This window comes from Megachile rotundata, unplaced genomic scaffold (genome assembly GCF_050947335.1).
Source record: "Megachile rotundata isolate GNS110a unplaced genomic scaffold, iyMegRotu1 scaffold0057, whole genome shotgun sequence".
Classification (NCBI taxonomy): Eukaryota; Metazoa; Arthropoda; class Insecta; order Hymenoptera; family Megachilidae; genus Megachile; species Megachile rotundata.
In genome coordinates, this window is record NW_027473354.1 from 221,785 (window position 1) to 242,674 (window position 20,890).

At 46.9% G+C, this 20,890-nt stretch overlaps 2 non-coding genes across 2 annotated transcripts; both read right to left on the minus strand.

Moving 5' to 3' along the window:
- Positions 1 to 5,690: 5,690 nt before the first annotated feature.
- Positions 5,691 to 5,845, minus strand: LOC143266179 (5.8S ribosomal RNA). The gene has a single exon (XR_013041254.1). It is a non-coding gene; the product is annotated as a 5.8S ribosomal RNA (ribosomal RNA).
- A 1,968-nt stretch (positions 5,846 to 7,813) lies between these two features.
- Positions 7,814 to 9,746, minus strand: LOC143266181 (small subunit ribosomal RNA). The gene has a single exon (XR_013041256.1). It is a non-coding gene; the product is annotated as a small subunit ribosomal RNA (ribosomal RNA).
- Positions 9,747 to 20,890: the final 11,144 nt, after the last annotated feature.

Genomic DNA, 20,890 nt, shown 5'->3' on the forward strand with positions numbered 1-20,890 from the left:
CTCCTTCCTCGACTGTTGCTTCGCTTTTCGGCCAAGGACGGTAGTCCATAACTCCTCGCTTTTTCCCTGGTGGGCTGCTGCCGGAGCGGTGTTTCGGGCTGCACGGTTGGTCGCCCCCTCTGCGGTGTTTGCCCTTCTCGGGGCCGGCCTGGGCCGCTGTTGTGGTGGCCTGGGCTGAGTCCCGCGCTGGGCACTGCTGCTGCCCTGCCTTTTCCTCGCCACTCATTTTAGCTCAGCTGACAATTCTTCCACTTTCCCAATCAGCTGAGCGACAACTCCTTCCAAACCCGTCTCCTGAACCCTACTCTCGGGGGCCCTGGTCTGGGTGGGTGCGGCGGCTTCCCTAAACTGCTTGACTGTTCTTGGGGGATCCGCCGCCCTCACTTCCTGAGTGTCCGCGCACTCCGGACCTGCTGATGCCTTCATCGGCTCGGTCTCATTCGTGAGTCGCGGCATATCGATCTTCATCTCGGGAGCGTCCTGGGTCGCCTTCGTCGGGCTGAGCAGCACTCTCGGCGGGCTGCCAGTCGCGACTACGAGCTTCCTCTTGATGTCCCCTCTGTCAGACTCAGAGGACGACAAGAGCCCCCAGGGCCCTGTGTCGTCGTACTCAGTTTAGCCGTGTTCGTTCAGTATAAACAGAACGGACACGTTACCGGCGGGCACCACGAGGAGATATGGGTACGACTAGGTCGGGAGAGGCTGAAGGACCCAACCAGGGGTCTGTATTACGCATCACCGACCATGTAACTATGACCCCTGAGAGTCATAGTTACTCCCGCCTCATAGTTACTCCCGCCGTTCACCCGCGCTTAATTGAATATCTTCACGTTGACATTCAGAGCACTGGGCAGAAATCACATTGCGTCATCACCCTTGGGGGCCATCGCAATGCTTTGTTTTAATTAGACAGTCGGATTCCCCTAGTCCGTGCCAGTTCTGAGCTAAGCGTTGAATGGCGGCCGAAGAGGCGAAAAGGGCGGCCGAAGCCGTCACAAGAAGCCTCGCAGCAAGGAAGATCCGTTGGCAGCCAAGGCACGGGACCGAGCTCGGATTCCGGGACGCGACACGAAGTCGCCAACAGTTCACCTCGCCCAGGCCCGGCACTTCAGCCTGGCCAACTTCCCGACCAAGCCCGACACGCCGCGCTCCTCAGAGCCAATCCTTATTCCGAAGTTACGGATCCAATTTGCCGACTTCCCTTACCTACATTAACCTATCGACTAGAGGCTCTTCACCTTGGAGACCTGCTGCGGATATGGGTACGAACCGGCGCGATACGTCCACGTGGCCCTCTCCGGGATTTTCAAGGTGCGAGAGGAAGATCCAGACACCGCCGCAACTGCGGTGCTCTTCGCGTTCCAAACCCTATCTCCCTGCTAGAGGTTTCCAGGGAACTCGAACGCTTATACAGAAAGGAAAACTCTTCCCAGATCTCCCGACGGCGTCTCCAGGTCATTTTGGGTTACCCCGACGAACACTCTTACGACCGCCCGATTGGTATGCGGTTTCGCTGCCGGGTTCCGGAATAGGAACCCGATTCCCTTTCGCCCGATGGTTGTGTTTCTTCCCAAATCACGCAAAATTATATAAAACACCAACGCATCTGCGACGCAACGACCACACGACTTGCGTTCGATAGTTTGTAAGATTTAACCAAGCAAAAAATAGAAAAAAAATCGCTTTCAGGCGTTCGACAACGTCGCATCACGTCGAACGTGAAGTATCCATCGATCCGAACCGCGATCATTTTTTTTCGGCGTTCAACGTTTTCGTCAATTTATCAATAAAAATGATCATGTTCGAGCGGTGGATTAGGACACAAACACGAAACGACGGCGACGTAAATTGTTATTTAACTGCAATTTTTTTCTCTTTTTAACATTTTTTGCCTTTTGCGCGCGTACGTGCGTGCGAGCGTACGTATGTTTGTCATTTGCGTTCGAAAAGCGTGAATTTTAGGACACCTCATCAACATTAGATTTCTCTTAGGGCTTAGGATCGACTGACTCGTGTGCAACGGCTGTTCACACGAAACCCTTCTCCACATCAGTCCTCCAGGTCCTCGCTGGAGTATTTGCTACTACCACCAAGATCTGCACCGACGGCGGCTCCAGGCAGGCTTACGCCCAGACCCTTCTGCGCACACCGCCGCGACCCTCCTACTCGTCAAGGCTTCATGGAGAACGGGAACTGAATCCTGTTCCTGCGCACTTGCCGTTGACGGCGGAGTATAGACGCGATGCTTCAGCGCCACCCATTTTCAGGGCTAGTTGCTTCGGCAGGTGAGTTGTTACACACTCCTTAGCGGATGTCGACTTCCATGGCCACCGTCCTGCTGTCTTAAGCAACCAACGCCTTTCATGGTATGCCATAAGCGTCGATTTAGGCGCCTTAACTCTGCGTTTGGTTCATCCCACAGCGCCAGTTCTGCTTACCAAAATTGGCCCACTTGGCACTCTGATCCAAGAAAAATTTTATCAATTTATATCTCGTGGCTTCATGAAAATTCAAGCAAGTCAGAGATCTCACCCATTTAAAATTTTGGAATAGGTTGAGGTCGTTTCGGCCCCAAGGCCTCTAATCATTCGCTTTGCCAGATGAGACACGTTATGCGTTCGAGTCGAGTGCCAGCTATCCTGAAGGAAACTTCGGAGGGAACCAGCTACTAGATGGTTCGATTAGTCTTTCGCCCCTATACCCAGTTCGGACGATCGATTTGCACGTCATAATCGCTACGGACCTCCATCAGGGTTTCCCCTGACTTCGTCCTGACCAGGCATAGTTCACCATCCTTCGGGTCCCAACGTGTACGCTCTAGGTGCGCCTCTTCTCGCAATGAGAACGAGACGCCCCGGGAGTGCGAGGCCTAATCGTAACGAGGCCCATCCTCCCTTAGTCGACTTCTCGGACGACTTTCACTTTCATTTCGCCTTTAGGTTTATCAAATCCCAATGACTCGCGTACATGCTAGACTCCTTGGTCCGTGTTTCAAGACGGGTCCCGAGAGTACCCAAAGCAATAGCGTCGCCGACCGGTAATTCAAAGTTTGGCCAGTCCAAGGACTCCGCCTGCCAACAGCCCGCCAGGCCCGGTTACGGCGCTAGACTGGAACGAGCTTGCGGCGGTCCTGGACGCAGTACGTTCGAGAATTTTGCGGCCCGATACCGTCTGAGTACCGTCGCGCAGTCGGCCGGGCATCCAAGGGGCTGTCATCGTACGCTAAAAGCGACGGACAGTCTTCGCCTCGGGCCTTGGACCGACACGCAACAGGTCGCGACGTTCTACTAGGGGAGAAGTGCACGACTACATAGCCGGAACATTCGCCGCGGGTGGTGTGCCCTCGCCGATGGGAAACCCGTCGTAACGGGACCATCCGGGGCACTATCGCACCAACACGGGAGCCAGCTTCGTTGACGATGAATCTCCCCATTCGATCTTTTGGGTTTCTCGGGTTTACCCCTGAACGGTTTCACGTACTCTTGAACTCTCTCTTCAAAGTTCTTTTCAACTTTCCCTCACGGTACTTGTTCGCTATCGGTCTCGTGGTCATATTTAGCCTTAGATGGAGTTTACCACCCACTTAGGGCTGCACTCTCAAGCAACTCGACTCTAAGGAGAGATCCACACGAGACGCGTACCGGTCACTACGGGCCTGGCACCCTCTATGGGTAAGTGGCCCCCATTCAAGATGGACTTGGACGCGATTCGATGTCTCGGGATAAACGGATCCTCCTGAACACTACATTTCCCAGCGGCGTTAACCGCGGGATTCAGTGCTGGGCTCATTCCTGTTCGCTCGCCGCTACTAAGGAAATCCTTGTTAGTTTCTTTTCCTCCGCTTATTAATATGCTTAAATTCAGCGGGTAATCTCACCTGCTCTGAGGTCGTCGAAATTTTATTATTTCTTTCAAAGTTATACACAAACTGTACGCTCTTTTCGGGGTTTCGACACGTAATACGAAAGGTATATTAATACCAACGCGCAGGGATTATGTCGTTCGTTTTTCCCTTGTATCGTTCGATAACCAACTATTTTTCTCTTTTCGGATCAACACGATCGTCGACTACGCGAAGGTACGTACGAGCCAAAATGAAAGCTCGGTGTCTCCTCTCTCTTTTGTTCGACAAAAGAAAAAAGGCACTTAAAACGCCGCATATTCGGGCAGACGGGACAACGACAAAAAAAAACGACGACGACGACGTCCGGTTGTTCTCGACTCGCGTCGGAGTATATATGTATATATACAATCGGATATATCTTTTTATCTATCCAGGACGCGTTAAAACAAACGACGAGGAGAGACTACGACAACGAGGAGATAAAGGTCGGACCTTTTCTTCATACCCTCGGCGCGCTCTCGCACACGATCGTTTCATGTTTCTTTTGTCTCCTAAAGGATACATATACCGTTTCATATTTACGTTCGAATATACACTCGACGGTCGATAAACCGTAAAGACGCATCGTCCGATACGTTTTTTCTTTTGCTGTCGCGTTCCGACGCAAAATCCCAAGAAAAGGGCGAGAATGCGAGAGACAGCCAAGTAAACCATCGGTGACTTATCATGGTCCAGAGAAGAAAGGGTTAAAGGAAAAAAAATCCCATTTTTAACGTGCGTGGTACACCTTCGTCGTGTATATATCGTTCGATGAAACCACGAGCGCACAAAGGGAGGAACAAAAGCGTTTCGACATCGATCTTCGGGGTAAATGTCATTGTTCATTTGCGTTCGACCGTTGTTCGATAAAAGAAATATAACACACGAACAACAATGAAGGGAGACTCTCACAAGATGATCACCAAATAAGAGTTTATCGTTCGATCGGTCCGGGTTTTTCAACGTCCGTCCGGCACAATTATGCACTTCGAGGACTGGATGACCGGACCCCGTATTGGGATCGCGCGGTCTTCCGCTTCTAATCAACGACAACGAAGCGATCTGCGCTTGTAAATGTTAAAAAAACGTGGCGAAGCAACGATCTCGTTATAATTTAACCGTGAGAGAGCTTCCGTCGCACATTTATTTTTAACTTTTCTCCTCGTTGTATACACTTTCGCACCGTAGAAAAAAAAATTCCACAATCATTTCAGACAACGTCGGGAGCGCGGAGAAACGCCGTAAACACGCTCTACTCTCGGCTTGCTTCCTTCAATTGGTGTCTAACAATTCTCTCGCAGGGCGAAGAATCATTTTCTCTCTCGTCTAAATATCCTTCTGTAGTTAGGTGTTTTCGACTCGGGAGCGCTCTTTCACGGGCGGTCGTAAATGGTCTCTTTTAGGGGTTTAACTAGAAACCACGACTCACGCAAGCCGAGATAAGCGCATTCCGCCGAGAAGATCCTAAAACTAGGAATTATGAGATATACGAAAATGTTCTTCTGTCGCCTGTGACAAAAATGAATACTAGCAAAGAGAGCGCAAGACACGAACGTTCCATTTAACATTCTCCGCGTCAAATGGCGACGAAATGTCCAACCATCGCTCGTACGTTTTCGCCAATTTCGCAAGTTGTTCTCTCTCTCGCGTTCGACCATCGGATCCCGCTCCGAAACGTTCGACTTTTCGGCGTTTAACAGTTTCGTTTTATCTAGTCGAACGACGAGCGGGACCGAAAAAAATTTAACAATGAAGAGAAAACCTTTTGCTGCTAAAGGCAAACGCAAGCAGTCTTTAGTTATATAAACGACCCTCAGCCAGGCGTGGTCCAGGAATTGTATCCGTGGACCGCAATGTGCGTTCGAAATGTCGATGTTCATGTGTCCTGCAGTTCACACCTTGACGCGCAATTAGCTGCGTTCTTCATCGACCCACGAGCCAAGTGATCCACCGTTCAGGGTAATCGTATACAAATTTTTGTTCAAATTTAACAACTCAGCGTCTGAAAACCAGTATGTACGTGATTTAACCTGGTTTATAAATTCGTTCGATTGTCCATAGAATACTAACTCCAATCCAAGCGCAAGATCAAGTATCGGTATTCGGACGTCGTCCCGTCATAGCTCTGTTCACAGATTTACCCGAGCTGATTGATTAAGACGACACGATAACGTGCGTGGACGGGTAAAGGACCGTATAAAACTACAGAACCGCCGATGAAACAACGCTCTGTGGCGCATTTCTCTTCGTGCGGCGAGTTTTCAGTCCGTTCCGGGTGGTAAAGTCATTCAAAAACTGTGGAAAATACGAAACGCGCTGTCGCGCGTAACACGAGTCTCCTGTTCGCTGCTTACATATATTGGACGTCTTGGCGGTATCGCGAGATTCGATACGGACTCCATGGCCGGCGTCAGATCGGTCTACCAACGAACTAGACTACGCTATCGTTTTCGCTTCTCAGCCGGTCCGTAAGCGATACGTTACCATATCGTCCGTCGTAAGCAGGCGGACTCGCGTGAAGCTGCGACTTCGTTCGTCGAAGCGGTTTCGTGGTTCGATTTCCATCGGTTACCCGGACACCCCCCCCCCCGCGTGAAAGCCTCCGTATCACACTCTAAATTTCGTTTCTCGTTTAACACAAAATAGAGAGAGGCTAAAAGGGGGTGTTCCCTTTGTTCAAAGACAAAATTTATAGAGAGAAAGAAAATAAAATGAGAGTCTCTCACGAAGCGGGAGAAAAAAAAGACAAGAAATTTAACAATTTTTTTTCGCAAACCCATGCATTTCGTTACCAAACATCCCAAAATATTTCTTTATATTCCCTCTCGTGTCTTCACACGGGTCGAGAGAGTACGCGACACGAATCAAGAATAAAAATTATAGAAAGGAAAGTCCGATAAGAATATTTCGAGATTCTTATAACCTTCACCTCTTCTTACTTCTCCGAAATCTCTCGCTTTCCTGGCGCGTAACTATTTAACAATTTCGATTCTCTCCTCCTTTTAACTCAGACGTCGCGACGAACGGGTACACCATGCATACGATCCATTTTACATAACGAACCTTCTGCCGGCAAAATACGCGACAGATTCATTTATGTATAGATATATTTTTATATGAGAATGTTCGGATTTTCCTTCGTGTTCAAGTTGAACATTCTAGTTACGACGACTTTTTGTAATTATCGAAGGATCGTGCGGTACCCGTTAATAAGGAGTAAACGATGTCCCGGGAGAGTCGAAACCTTTCTTATACGCTACGGAAAGAAGAGCCGAGAAGATAGAGAGGAAACTCTCGATTTTCTTTCGTCGGTAAACTTTCGTTCTTTCTATTTACAGCGTTCGACATGAAACGGCGTTGCTCTCTCATTTTTTAACTTCATTTAACGTTAGCGCTTGTTCGTACGAAACGCGTCGGCGGATACGAAGTACGGACGGGTGTATCGACGATGAGAACCAAAGCGACCTCCTACACGTAACCGTAATATCTCTCCGCATCACGACTGCCGTAACGACGAATTGTCATTTAACATTTTTGGCATCTGTTTATTTTTTTCGTTTGTTTGCTACTACCTCCAAATATTTCTCTCCCTTTCTCTCTCAATCATCTATTGTGGCTCGTTTATACGCATTTTTGTTGTGTACGGCCAATATATTATATTTGTTTATATACGCGAGGAGCTGCACTTTTCATCCTCATTTTTGCGTATCATGTGTTTATAGTCATATTATACTTTTGGTTGCTTTTCACAGTTTTTGCGTGTATTCATATTGAGAGTCATAGATTTTGTCAAGTTTTTCTTTGGCACGTACTGTATATTATTATCACGTGTTTCGTGTCTTTGCGTATCATGTGTTTTAATGTCAAGAGCTCACGTAGTGATAGAGGTTTTCTCTCTTTCAAACTTTGTAAGTTTGTTTAAACTTTCGTTAATGATCCTTCCACAGGTTCACCTACGGAAACCTTGTTACGACTTTTACTTCCTCTAAATAATCAAGTTTGGTCATCTTTCCAGTAACATCGGCAATGCCTGGACATTGCCGCGCACCAGTCCGAAGACCTCACTAAATCATTCAATCGGTAGTAGCGACGGGCGGTGTGTGCAAAGGGCAGGGACGTAATCAACGCGAGCTTATGACTCGCGGTTACTGGGAATTCCTCGTTCATGGGGAATAATTTCAAGCCCCAATCCCTAGCACGAAGGAGGTTCAGCGGGTTACCCGGACCTTTCGACCAAGGAAAACACGTTGATTCCTTCAGTGTAGCGTGCGTGCGGCCCAGAACATCTAAGGGCATCGCAGACCTGTTATTGTTCAATCTCGTGCGACTAGAAGCCGCTTGTCCCTCTAAGAAGATTTGTTTATACGTTGGTAGTAAAAACCACACCAACCGAAGCCGGGGGCCTTCGAGATACCATAATTTGCGTCTATTTAACAGGCTAGAGTCTCGTTCGTTATCGGAATTAACCAGACAAATCGCTCCACCAACTAAGAACGGCCATGCACCACCACCCACCGAATCAAGAAAGAGCTATCAATCTGTCAATCCTTCCGGTGTCCGGGCCTGGTGAGGTTTCCCGTGTTGAGTCAAATTAAGCCGCAGGCTCCATTCCTGGTGGTGCCTTTCCGTCAATTCCTTTAAGTTTCAGCTTTGCAAGCATACTTCCCCCGGAACCCAAAAGCTTTGGTTTCCCGGAAGCTGCCCGTCGAGTCATCGGAGGAACTTCGGCGGATCGGTAGCTGGCATCGTTTATGGTTAGAACTAGGGCGGTATCTGATCGCCTTCGAACCTCTAACTTTCGTTCTTGATTAATGAAAACATTTTCGGCGAATGCTTTCGCTTCTGTCCGTCTTGCGACGATCCAAGAATTTCACCTCTAACGTCGCAATACGAATGCCCCCATCTGTCCCTATTAATCATTACCTCGGGGTTCCGAAAACCAACAAAATAGAACCGAGGTCCTATTCCATTATTCCATGCACAAAATATTCAGGCGAAGATAGCCTGCTTTAAGCACTCTAATTTGTTCAAAGTAAACGTACCGGCCCACCTCGACACTCAGCGAAGAGCACCGCGATGGGATATTTAATTTGGGCCGCAACTCCGAAGAGAAGCTAAACCCACCGGTAGGACGTATCGCATAATGCCAGTTAAACACCGCGAGCGGTGAACCGACACTGTGACACACAGATTCAACTACGAGCTTTTTAACCGCAACAACTTTAATATACGCTATTGGAGCTGGAGTTACCGCGGCTGCTGGCACCAGACTTGCCCGCCAATGGATCCTCGTTAAAGGATTTAAAGTGTACTCATTCCGATTACGGGGCCTCGGATGAGTCCCGTATCGTTATTTTTCGTCACTACCTCCCCGTGCCGGGAGTGGGTAATTTGCGCGCCTGCTGCCTTCCTTGGATGTGGTAGACGTTTTTCAGGCTCCCTCTCCGAAATCGAACCCTGATTCACCGTTACCCGTTACAACCATGGTAGGCGTAGAACCTACCATCGACAGTTGATAAGGCAGACATTTGAAAGATCCGTCGTCGGTGCTAGAAGACCGTACGATCAGCATAAAGTTATTCAGAGTCATCATAGCCGACGATGGGAAGACGGACGAACCGTCCGCCGCATTGATTGGTTTTGATCTAATAAAAGCATTCCTCCCATCCCTGGGTGGAATGCTGGTTTGCGTGTATTAGCTCTAGAATTACCACAGTTATCCAAGTAAATTGTTGTACGATCTAAGAAACCAAAACTGATTTAATGAGCCATTCGCGGTTTCACCTTAATTCGGTATGTACTTAGACATGCATGGCTTAATCTTTGAGACAAGCATATGACTACTGGCAGGATCAACCAGGGAGCTTAAAGAATTATTTCAATTTCTTAAGCAGATTTTATATTTAACATCAAATTGGATCTTTCTACGGTCGACGGCGCCTTTACAATTTAACAACGACCGATCGACGTCAAGACTCACAATTCTCCTCCTCCTTTTCTCTCTCTCTCGTTTCGATTTTATTACGAATCCTCCACACCTCAATGCCGCAGATTCGAAGAAACGCATATCGACGTAGTAATGCCGAAGAATAATATTCTCCGGTTCAAGAAAGTTTTGAAAGCACGTATACACCGCTTTCACGCCGTTCGTCGAAACGTAAGAAGCGTGTAAACCGCACACGCTCGGAACGAATTAATCGATCCCCATCGGTGTAAGCGCGTAACAATTACGCTGGACGTTGTGTTCGTTTATTTCAGTTTTTCAGCTTAAACGTTCCCTTTCTTTTATGATTATTTTTGTACAACTTTTTGCACACGAACCAATTTGCAGCTCTCTTTTTGCCCCTTTCCTTTTGTGGGTCGTAATGTTATTTATATTGCGTGAAGTTATATAACTCTTTGATATACAATATTTCGTTTAACGACACAACACCGAAATAGCGCGTATAGCGGAGCACGCTGGACAATACGCTATGGCGCGTACAGCGGACATGCTGTTCGTCGACACGAATCGAAACCGTGTCGATATAAACGTTTCGTTCCTCCACGGGGTCTCTTTTCTCTTATTTTGTATCGATAAAGCGCGTAACAATGCAAATCCTTTCGTGCCAGAAAGATTTCTCGTTGAAAAGTTTTGGAAGCACGTAACACCGCTTTTCACGCTTTGCATCGAAACGGTATAAGCACGTAAACCACACACGCTCGTATTGAACCTCCACAATATCGGTGTTCTTTCGCCTTTTTCATAAGTACCATTTTTTTGTAATGAACCAATATCAGCTGAAGCGTTCCTTTTTTATTTGGTTCTTCTCTCATGTGTTTCAGTCATATTAAATTTTTGTTCCTCTAAACTCTCTCTCTCTCTATTCTCTCCTTTCACTCTCTTTGGTATTTTATTCAAGACACACCGATAAAGGTTAGCGCGTACCGTGGCGTGCTGAACGTACCGTGATAGCGCGTACAACGGGCATGCTGTTCGAAAAAAACGAATCGGAGCAAGCACGTACACAGAGAATTTTAGCTCGCGCTGGGCACATCGATTCTTACAAATCCACCCAAATTTTTATTTTCTCTCTCTCAAAATTTCGTGTCATAGTTACGACACACCATAATAATAATTTTTGTGACGTATAAGCGAAACCTCGATGTAATATCGAGAAATCACCCGTACCGAAAACTCTTCACTTTGGAAGAAGTTTCCTGGTCATAGTTACATATTATTTCGTTTCAATATCGCTGCGCTGTACGTATAGTGAAGCATTCATTTAATATTTTACTTCATCGTACCGAAAAACTCTCCGCGAAGAAGAAGTTTTCTCGCGCATCGAGAAAATATTTAGGCGTTCGAGACGCACAAAACATTAAGGGGACGTAATATCATTTCTGAATTTCGGAATAAATATTCCGTTTCACAATTTTTTAGCCTCTCGACTGAAGGCGTTGTAACGAACAAGTTCGTTCAACACCACTATCTAATTCATTTTTAATATAATTTTATAAAACCTTTTTTGGCCCGTTTAGAACGGTCGGTTTTTTTCTATCCCTTTTATTTTAGTAGCCTGTGCCGCTTGAGTCAGTACAACGTACACACCGAAGTGCATACAAGTCACCAGCCTCATGTTAAAGGTTCGTCGCATATGCGCCATTCGGTCTTAGACGCCGACACGCGACAATGCAGTGTGGAGAAAATCCTGCATCGGTACCGAGAACACGAACAGTCGAGGCAACACGAAGTTACGCACGAGGAGCGGTGGACTAGTTCTCAACCGAGGTTATAGAGTAGCCACCCGCCCGACTCTGTTCCGTCTGGCACAATCGGACCGAACGTCTCCTTGTAGGTACCGAACGGCCGGCCGGACGGTCGGCGACGCCGGCCGTTATGCACGGGCACTTACGATGCTAACGCGCGATCCGGACGTGCCAATTCGAGAGTGCGATAAAACAGCGCGAAAAAATCGATTTCCAAAAAGTTGTAAAACACGTTTAAAATGATGATAAATGAATTTGTGTATAAAATTTTTTTTTTTCGGTAGAAATTGAGAATAAATCGCTCGGCATCGTCGGTTCGGTCAAACTATGACTGACAACCCATTCCGAAAACGATTGGACTCGTTAGAGTAGTGTATTTTTAGTACTCCTATATGGTTTTGGCACGTTCGGATTCATAAATGAGGAAGTTATTAAGAATAAATCGTTCCGCGCAGTCGGTTCGTTGAGCTACCTTTCGTTTTCGCTCTAAGTCCCGTCACCGGTACATTCGATTTCGCTCTAAGTCCTCTTCGGTACTTTCGAATCGATAAAATGATCACCGACAACTCCTACAAACGGCAATTTTAATCTACAGGAGAATATTTTTCAAGTATATTCGCTACGGTTTATCACGTGCGGTACATTCAGGTTGAAATTAATAAATGTTTATCGTTAATTCAAGTATAAGCACAAGTTCTGGCAGCGCATTGCTTTTCGCATTCGTGGCTTACATACAAGTACTGGCAGCGTATTGCTTTTCGCATACGTGGCTCAAATACAAGTTCTGGCAGCGTATTGCTTTTCGCATACGTGATGTGAAGACAAGTTCTGGAAGCTGAGTGCTTTCGTGATTCGTAGCGAAATTTAAAACTTCCTGCAGCGTATAGGTTTCTCTCTCTTTTGTAACAAATAACGAACCGTTCTGACTCGAACGTTTTTACATGAAACGGAATGGTAGAGTTCTTTCCTGTCTCCTGTTTCTCTTTTCTTTCGCCTTCTTCAATCTCATTTCTTACTATATATTATTATGTATATATGTTTATGTATATTTTCTCCTTGTGGTCCTCGCCTAATCGACAAGACGAATCCCCAAGAATAGGACTGAGTCTCAACAGATCGCAGCGTGGTAACTGCTCTACCGAGTACAACACCCCGCCAGGTACCTAAGTCGTCTACAGACGATTCCGAGTCTCGGCGTCGAACTTGGAGTACCCATGATCGACCGTTAGAGCGTCGCGGTCGTCATACGGTGAGATCCCGACGACGAATCCGATGACGCCCATACGGCAAACTGGGGCCCATGCGATGAACGATCCGAGGACCGTCCACCTAGTAGTGTCACATTGTTTTGAGCCTTTCGACCCACACGAGACTCCTAGAAATATCGTTGCCAACTTTGTCTAGAAAGGATGGTAGCTTCGCACCACCGGCCGCTCGAGCGAGTGCGTGAACCAAATTTCCGAACCTGCGGTTCCTCTCGTACTGAGTAGGATTACTATCGCAACGACGCAGTCATCAGTAGGGTAAAGCTAACCTGTCTCACGACGGTCTAAACCCAGCTCACGTTCCCTGTTGGCGGGTGAACAATCCGACGCTTGGCGAATTCTGCTTTGCAATGATAGGAAGAGCCGACATCGAAGGATCAAAAAGCGACGTCCCTATGAACGCTTGGCCGTCACAAGCCAGTTATCCCTGTGGTAACTTTTCTGACACCTCTTGCTGGAAACTCTTCAAGCCAAAAGGATCGATAGGCCGTGCTTTCGCAGTCTCTATGCGTACTGAACATCGAGATCAAGCCAGCTTTTGCCCTTTTGCTCTACGCGAGGTTTCTGTCCTCGCTGAGCTGGCCTTAGGACACCTGCGTTATTCTTTGACAGATGTACCGCCTCAGTCAAACTCCCCGCCTGGCAGTGTCCTCGAATCGGACCACGCAGGAGTTATTATTGGCGATCGGTCCGCAGGCTTTCAACACCACTCTTATACGCTTGGTTCAAGAATACCGTGACAACCGGGTCGAAACCACGGTGCACGCGTTCCGCCTTACCGAGTAAGTAAAGAAACTATGAAAGTAGTGGTATTTCACCGGCGACATGACATCTCCCACTTATGCTACACCTCTCATGTCTCCTTTCAGTGCCAGAGTAGAGTCAAGCTCAACAGGGTCTTCTTTCCGCGCTAATTTTTCCAAGCCCGTTTCCTTGGCTGTGGTTTCGGTAGAAAGTAGATAGGGACAGATTGGGAATCTCGTTAATCCATTCATGCGCGTCACTAATTAAATGATGAGGCATTGGCTATTTTAAAAGAGCATGGTGACAAAATGTGTAATAAAAGACATAATGTCAACATGCGCGCATTGTGCCTGAGAGAGCAGGCAGCACTCAACGCGAGAGGAACGGGTTAAAAGATATAAAGGGTTAGGAAATAAAAGAGAGTAATATGAATAGTAAGAGCTAGGTAAAGCATAGAAGTAATACTCATATTTGAGTAAATGAAGAAAGAAATGAAAAGAAAAATTAATATTGCGAGGTGACTAAATAGTCCTCGTATTTCCGCGTTAATGGTGCGGTGGCCTTTAACAAGCAGTCGGCTAAGGCAGTAGAACTTGGTCATTTACAGCCACATGTGCAACGAACTGCTAAAAACAACAACAATAATAGTACAAAAATGACACCAATGACAATACAATGACAAAAGAATGACATTCCAAACAAACATATATATTAACCCTCAAACCCGATTCGTGATTATAAAAAAAAAACAACTCGGCAAATAGTATTACATTGTCCGTTAAACTAAAATAGATCTAACAGTACTCAACATACACAAGTCAATAACTATTAAATAATAGAGTAAACAAATAGAAATAAGACAAAAGACCAGACGAATAGGTCAGTCCAGCAGTACAATAATATGCGCATGAATGGTTACATGTAAACCCAGATACATAATAAGGACACTTGCCGAAAGACTATCGATAATAATATAATCATTACTAACTAATTAGGTATAAATAATCACACACATGAAACTAACCTGGATACGAAGGGATCGGGTGTTCATCTGCGATTGTAGTCCATGAATAAGTTATACATTACGATTGAGCTGCGAAGGGCGCATAAAGAGATAGTTCGGAAAGATTGACGGTCGCAAATACCAATCTTTTTTAGCGCTGCTATAGTGTCCTTTGGCATAGCTCCTCTGGTTCCGATAACAAGTGGGACTACTTCCGCGGCGGCTACATTAAGGTCAAATTGCACCTTCGGAATGAGGCACGAGTACTTTGAAATCTTAAGAGCCTTGGCACTATTAAGTTGGTTACCATCCTCATGACATACCGTAATGTTAGCGATAAACACTCGATCTTGATTATGTATGACCAAGTCGGGTTTAAGATTACCGACACCAGGGCAGTGTAAGATAGGCTCTTTCGTAATTGCTGGAGGAGAAGAATGACTCTGTAACTTCTCAGCAATAAAGTTGCAGATTTCATTGTGCCTCTTAATAATAAGACCTTTATTGTAGACACACTGACCCACTATGTGGCCAAGGGTCTCGGGCACAACTTTACAATGACGGCAGATTACCGAATCAAGTTTATTTGCTCTACTAATCGATACTTTGTCTGCCACAACATTGGACCGTATTTTGAGTGCGGTTATGAATCTACTCGGCTTCAGTAGGACGGGCTTATAAAGCCACTCATTGCCAATCTTATCGTCGAAGAAGGATTTTACTCCTTTTCCCTGGGACGGTAAGTTGGCCCATCTGAGGGCTTCATTCCTTTTGGCGGTGGTTTTAAAATTATCAATGGCCATGATAGATGTAATCGGCCAGGTGATGCCAGCAATCCGAGCCATTCTGGAGGCCCTTCCTTCCAGGAGTTGTTGTATAGCCGGGTCGTTCTTATTAATGAAACGTAGATAGGCTTTCAAGGCAGCCGAGGTGATAATGGTTTCAAGTTTTGGAAAGCCTAAACCACCGTCTTTTTTACCCGCCTATAACAGACCATTGGCAGTGGACTGTGGTAGATGAAGATATTCTTTAACCGCAACACGAAGATTCTGATCTAATGATCTTATTTGCGTGATTGAAGGGCTACCAATAATTAGGCCGTAGAGGAAGTGAGGTATCAGATGACGTGATAACAGCTCAACCTTCTGGTGCGGTTCAAGCGCCAGGGATTTGACTCTTCCAATACAAGCCTGCAGTCCTCGAATGGAATGGTCAGTTAAAACTCCTTTCCAGGGCGAAATCAGGGCTTCAAGATACCTAATCGGGGTATCAGGACCCAGGTAATTGATCTTATGCCCGCTGATGTAAAGATGAGGATGTACAATAAACCAGCTAACCTTAGTAGTTTTAATTTGGAAGGCGGCACATTTGTCGATGGAAATGTCCATATCAAAGCTGGTAAAGAAGCTAACTAAAAAGTGGAGCTGTGCTTTAGCATCCTCAATGTTAGAAGCCAAGAGCACTAGGTCATCAGCAAAGGCACGACAGCTCAAGTTGGCATGACCGTTGATTTTGAACCCGGGCATACTTTCGAGTCGGAGTAGAAGGGCTTCTATAACTAAATTAAAGATAAGTGGCGAGAGGGGGTTGCCCTGTTTCACCCCTCTCTTTATATCGATATTTATGGACCAATTCTTATGATTGCTACGCGGTATTTCGCGGCTAGCTCGATAGTTGCCCGCGAACCCCGCTACGCCCGCGAATTCTCGAAACGGCCCTTCTGACCTAACCCGCGACCACGACCGTCGCGGCGCCTCCGCGGATTCACGAACGAGTAGCACTTCGGCGCCCGATTCGAATCCGTTCGATACCGCTTTGATTTGTTACTTGATTGAGCGCCAGACGCGTTTCCGCGTCGCGATAAGGAACTTTAACGCGAGAGACTCGAATCGGCGGCGGAATGGCTCGGCAGCTCAGTATCCGTTCGCGGTGGTAGAGTGGCGTGATTCTTACAGGGTAAGGAGGCTAGACGCGGAGGCGGATTTGAGGAAGTATCCCGGGATAATTTGCAAGAGACCTCGACTCAGCAGTATTTAGCAAAAGCAGCGCTGTTTATTGTAAATCTAATTAATCTAGGCGATGAACAGTATAACCTCGTACCGGCAACCAGTTCACTCGTGATTGCTTAGCGACTGACCGATGTCCGAAAATCCCGTAATTCTAATCCCGTGAACGGGAACTAATGCCAATTCCTAAGCGCGATGCAGTCGTCGATTTCCGGAATGATACGCGACACAATTATCTATACGCAACTCTAATAACTAACGAAACGCGACGCAATTATCCTAACGCGGTATGACGCGACGAAACGCAAATATTCTACACGCAATATAACGCAACGAAACGCAATTATCTCAAATGCACGAAATCTAACGCAATGAACTAAAAGCGACGCGATTTATCCTACGCACGAAACGATTCTGTATCGACGACCGTCTAGAGAGAGAAGGCGAGAACTAACGCGACAAACTATGAAATCTCCGATACGACAAAACATGCACTTTCCGATCTGCTCCCGCGTAAACGAGAATTCGAAATCGAGACGTGGGTGGGCACAAAATTTTGCAACGCTTTCGCGAAGCTAAGAAGCTAAATCGTGGCTATCGCGATACCAATCCCCCGGTCCGTTTCAGTGACCTGCCGAGTGTGTCGCTTCTCGATCTTCCTATCTCACGATACTTCTGAATTTTTCCGCAATTACTTAACCTAATTATTAACTAACGCTCAATGCCGACACCCCGGCCACATTTCGCAGAATCGGCCGGTGATTGGCACACTCGGTGATCGACAACCCACGGTACGTTATTCTCGATTTCGAATTCTTTACAACGATAGAAGGTGAGGGGCTTACCGAGATGTCCGATAAGGCAAAGGGTCCCGGGGTACCAGCGGCGGTACAATTTCCAAAACAAAAAAAAGGAACTCTAATTACGTGGCTCACGATAGGGCAGATGCCGAATACAGAATGCTAAAACCGCGTGCCCTTATGCCGGTATTCGGACACCTCGTGATCACCTCCACCCCAGGCCGAAGTTGACGTCTTCTCGCGAAGGCATCTTCGGTAGGACCTCCTCTTGCTCCGCGACCTCTCTTCCTCTATCGCAGGTCCTTAGCGGGGAAGCGGCAGGGTAGCGGAACATTCCCTCGGCATACGTCGCTCTCTCGCAGACCTTCCTCCCCTTACTCCGCTGCCTCTCTTGGTCTATTGCTGGATTCGAGCGGGGTAGTTGCAGGGTAGCGGTGCGTTCCCTCGACGTACGGTGTTCTTTCGCTGGATGATGACGTCGTTATCCGATGGTACATACAAAATAAAGCGGCGACAGATTCCGATCGTACGATACTATATTATATGCGCGTCGTTCTCTCTCTAGACGGTATTTGCCCTTACTGCAATGACCGTCCGGTCTCCCGAGGAGGTTCCTTGTGACGGGTATAAAATACCACGTCACATGATTAAGCTGGGTGCTAATTCCCTTGTAAGAGTCCATTATGAGCTTCAAAGCTTCACTAGGAAGCCCTTTAGCAATAAGCGCGTTTAGTATGGCTTTATGCGGCACTGTATCAAAAGCCCGTGCAATATCTATTTGAATCGCTATTAGACCATCGTTACTTTTGGCAATTTTTATGGATTCATTAAGTATATTAACATTTAAAAAACAACCCATTTCGGGAACAAAGCCCTTCTGCCTAGGGGATAATTTTATTTTATGTCTTAGTTGCTGGTCTATTATACCCCAAAAAACTCTGCTAAGTAGTGGGGCAATAGTAATGCGTCTGTAATTTTCGGGTTTAAGGCTGTTTTTACCCTCTTTTAACAATAGTTTAGTTACGTTAAGTCTCCAACAACCAGGCTGGCGACCGGCAACCAAAATCAAATTAAACATTGGCTGGAGAACGTAAATGTGACCGGTTTTAATTATGTCACGCTTAACTAAACCATCCAGACCAGCGGCAGACTTTGGTCTTGTATGTTTAAGTCGCTTCTTAATGTCAGTTAAAGTTATAGCAACAAGCAAATTATTAGGGTCAATCTCTGGATTAATTTTCTGCGGTTCAAACGATTTATAATTACCGGGTTGGTTCCACACTTTGTTGTATAGCGATTCAAATTCGCTGGCGCTAGGTTCCGCGGCCTCCGAGTTTTGTAAAGGAAGGTTGTCACGAACACATTTAGCGGGCAGAGCAGGGCAGTTCCTATACATGTTTTGCGTCACTGCATAAGCGGTGGCCTTGTTGTTTGTTCGCTCAGTCTTTTAGCCCTTTTTAGTTTACCCGGTGGGGAATTAGGTTTGTTAGTTTTAGGTTTTAGCGCGAAGAATTCTTGCAGCCAGCTATAGGCCCTATTAATTTCGGCCTGCGTGATTACCTCACCATCCACTTTGGAATCAATTAAGTTCCAAAGATTTTCGACCACCTGTTTCACTGTAGGAGGAAGGTCGTTGAAATTTGGACGTTCCAACAGGACTGCACTCCACATTCGCTTGCGCCATTCCCGAGAGTTGTCCGTTGCAATGTCACTAGCTGATTCGGTATCAACAACTTCATCACTGGGGGATGATGACGCAATATCGATCGGACTAGGGACCGGATCTTCATCCTAAGCAGAAGCCTGCTGATTAGGCTGTGTACACTCGAGGGTAGCGAGTATTGCCTCTCTGCGCTTTTTATATGCAGGCTCATTCCTTTTGTCTCGCAATTGCTTCAACGATTTGTCCGGGAACTAAGAGGCCATTGATTTAGCAATAGAACGCTCATTGGGCAGCTGAATTTCCAGGTCTAGCATTCTAGTGACCCCGTCAGCTGTAAAGGCTGAGCCGGACCTAGGCGGTTTAGATTGAGGCTCAACGGCAGTCATCCGGCGAAGATTAGAGGCTTCAGGATGGGCAAGCCGAAGGTGCTGGGATAACCCTCTTTTAGTAGGGAATGAGCGGCCACAGACCGAGCAATCCTCTTGCGCTGGAGCCGTGGAGGTCGATGGTGACGGGTCACTAGTCGGAGTAAGCCTCAGCGAGGGACATCTAGGAACGTGTCCCGAGACGGATCTGAAGGAACCGAACGTTTTATTACAGTAACAACAAGCAAATTGTACCTCATACTGATGGTGGGTAAATTGTAGGTGTCTCAGTTCGTCTTTCAGCGATAAAGCCATATAGTTTTTGTTATATTCACTACAAATCGCGCAACATCTATGTTCAAAGGGGATTAAAATCGTAACCATCAAGGAATCGCCGGGTCGTTGCCGAGTGGCCCCCTGTCTAGTAACACGAAGAGTGGGGCCGTGCTCTTCTTCGCTCGGGGCGGTAACATCATCATCGAAAGCAGTAAAATCTAGGACCAAAGGGCTGCTAACCCTGAGGCCCGGAATTCCCACTCCGGAATGGTACCGGTAGCCCGCCGAAGCGGTTGGGGCCGTGGTAACCGCAGTATGGAGCGCTGCACGCCATTTAGCCATGACTGTGTGTGTGTGTGTACGTGCATGTGTGGGTGTGTGTAAATGTGTGAGTGTGGGTGTGGTAGGGTGGGTGGATGAGTGTAGGTGTGTGTGCGTGTGTATGTGAATAAATGTGTACATGTAACAGGCATGTTACCAGCGGGCGCCACGAGGAGGCATGACGTGCAGCTGGGAAGGGAGAGGCTAGGGCCTTAAGGCCAGTATGACGCTTCACCATCCCTGTAACTAAGACTCTCAAGGGCGGCCCATCCTCCATGAGATGTCACACGATGTAAAGTGGCTCCCGAAACCTCCACACCTCCCGAGGAGGAAGCTGGGCAACGCACAGTTTAAACTGGGCTGCTGAGCCGGAGGGAAGGCATCTCATAGAGGGTGAGGAGCGATCATCCCCTAAGAGAGTTATAGTTACACCCGCCAAGGCAGAGGGTCGATATATAACTAAAGACTGCTTGCGTTTGCCTTTAGCAGCAAAAGGTTTTCTCTTCATTGTTAAATTTTTTTCGGTCCCGCTCGTCGTTCGACTAGATAAAACGAAACTGTTAAACGCCGAAAAGTCGAACGTTTCGGAGCGGGATCCGATGGTCGAACGCGAGAGAGAGAACAATTTGCGAAATTGGCGAAAACGTACGAGCGATGGTTGGACATTTCGTCGGCGTTTGACGCGGAGAATGTTAAATGGAACGTTCGTGTCTTGCGCTCTCTTTGCTAGTATTCATTTTTTTCACAGGCGACAGAAGAACATTTTCGTATATCTCGCAATTTCTAGTTTTAAGATCTTCTCAGCGGAATGCGCT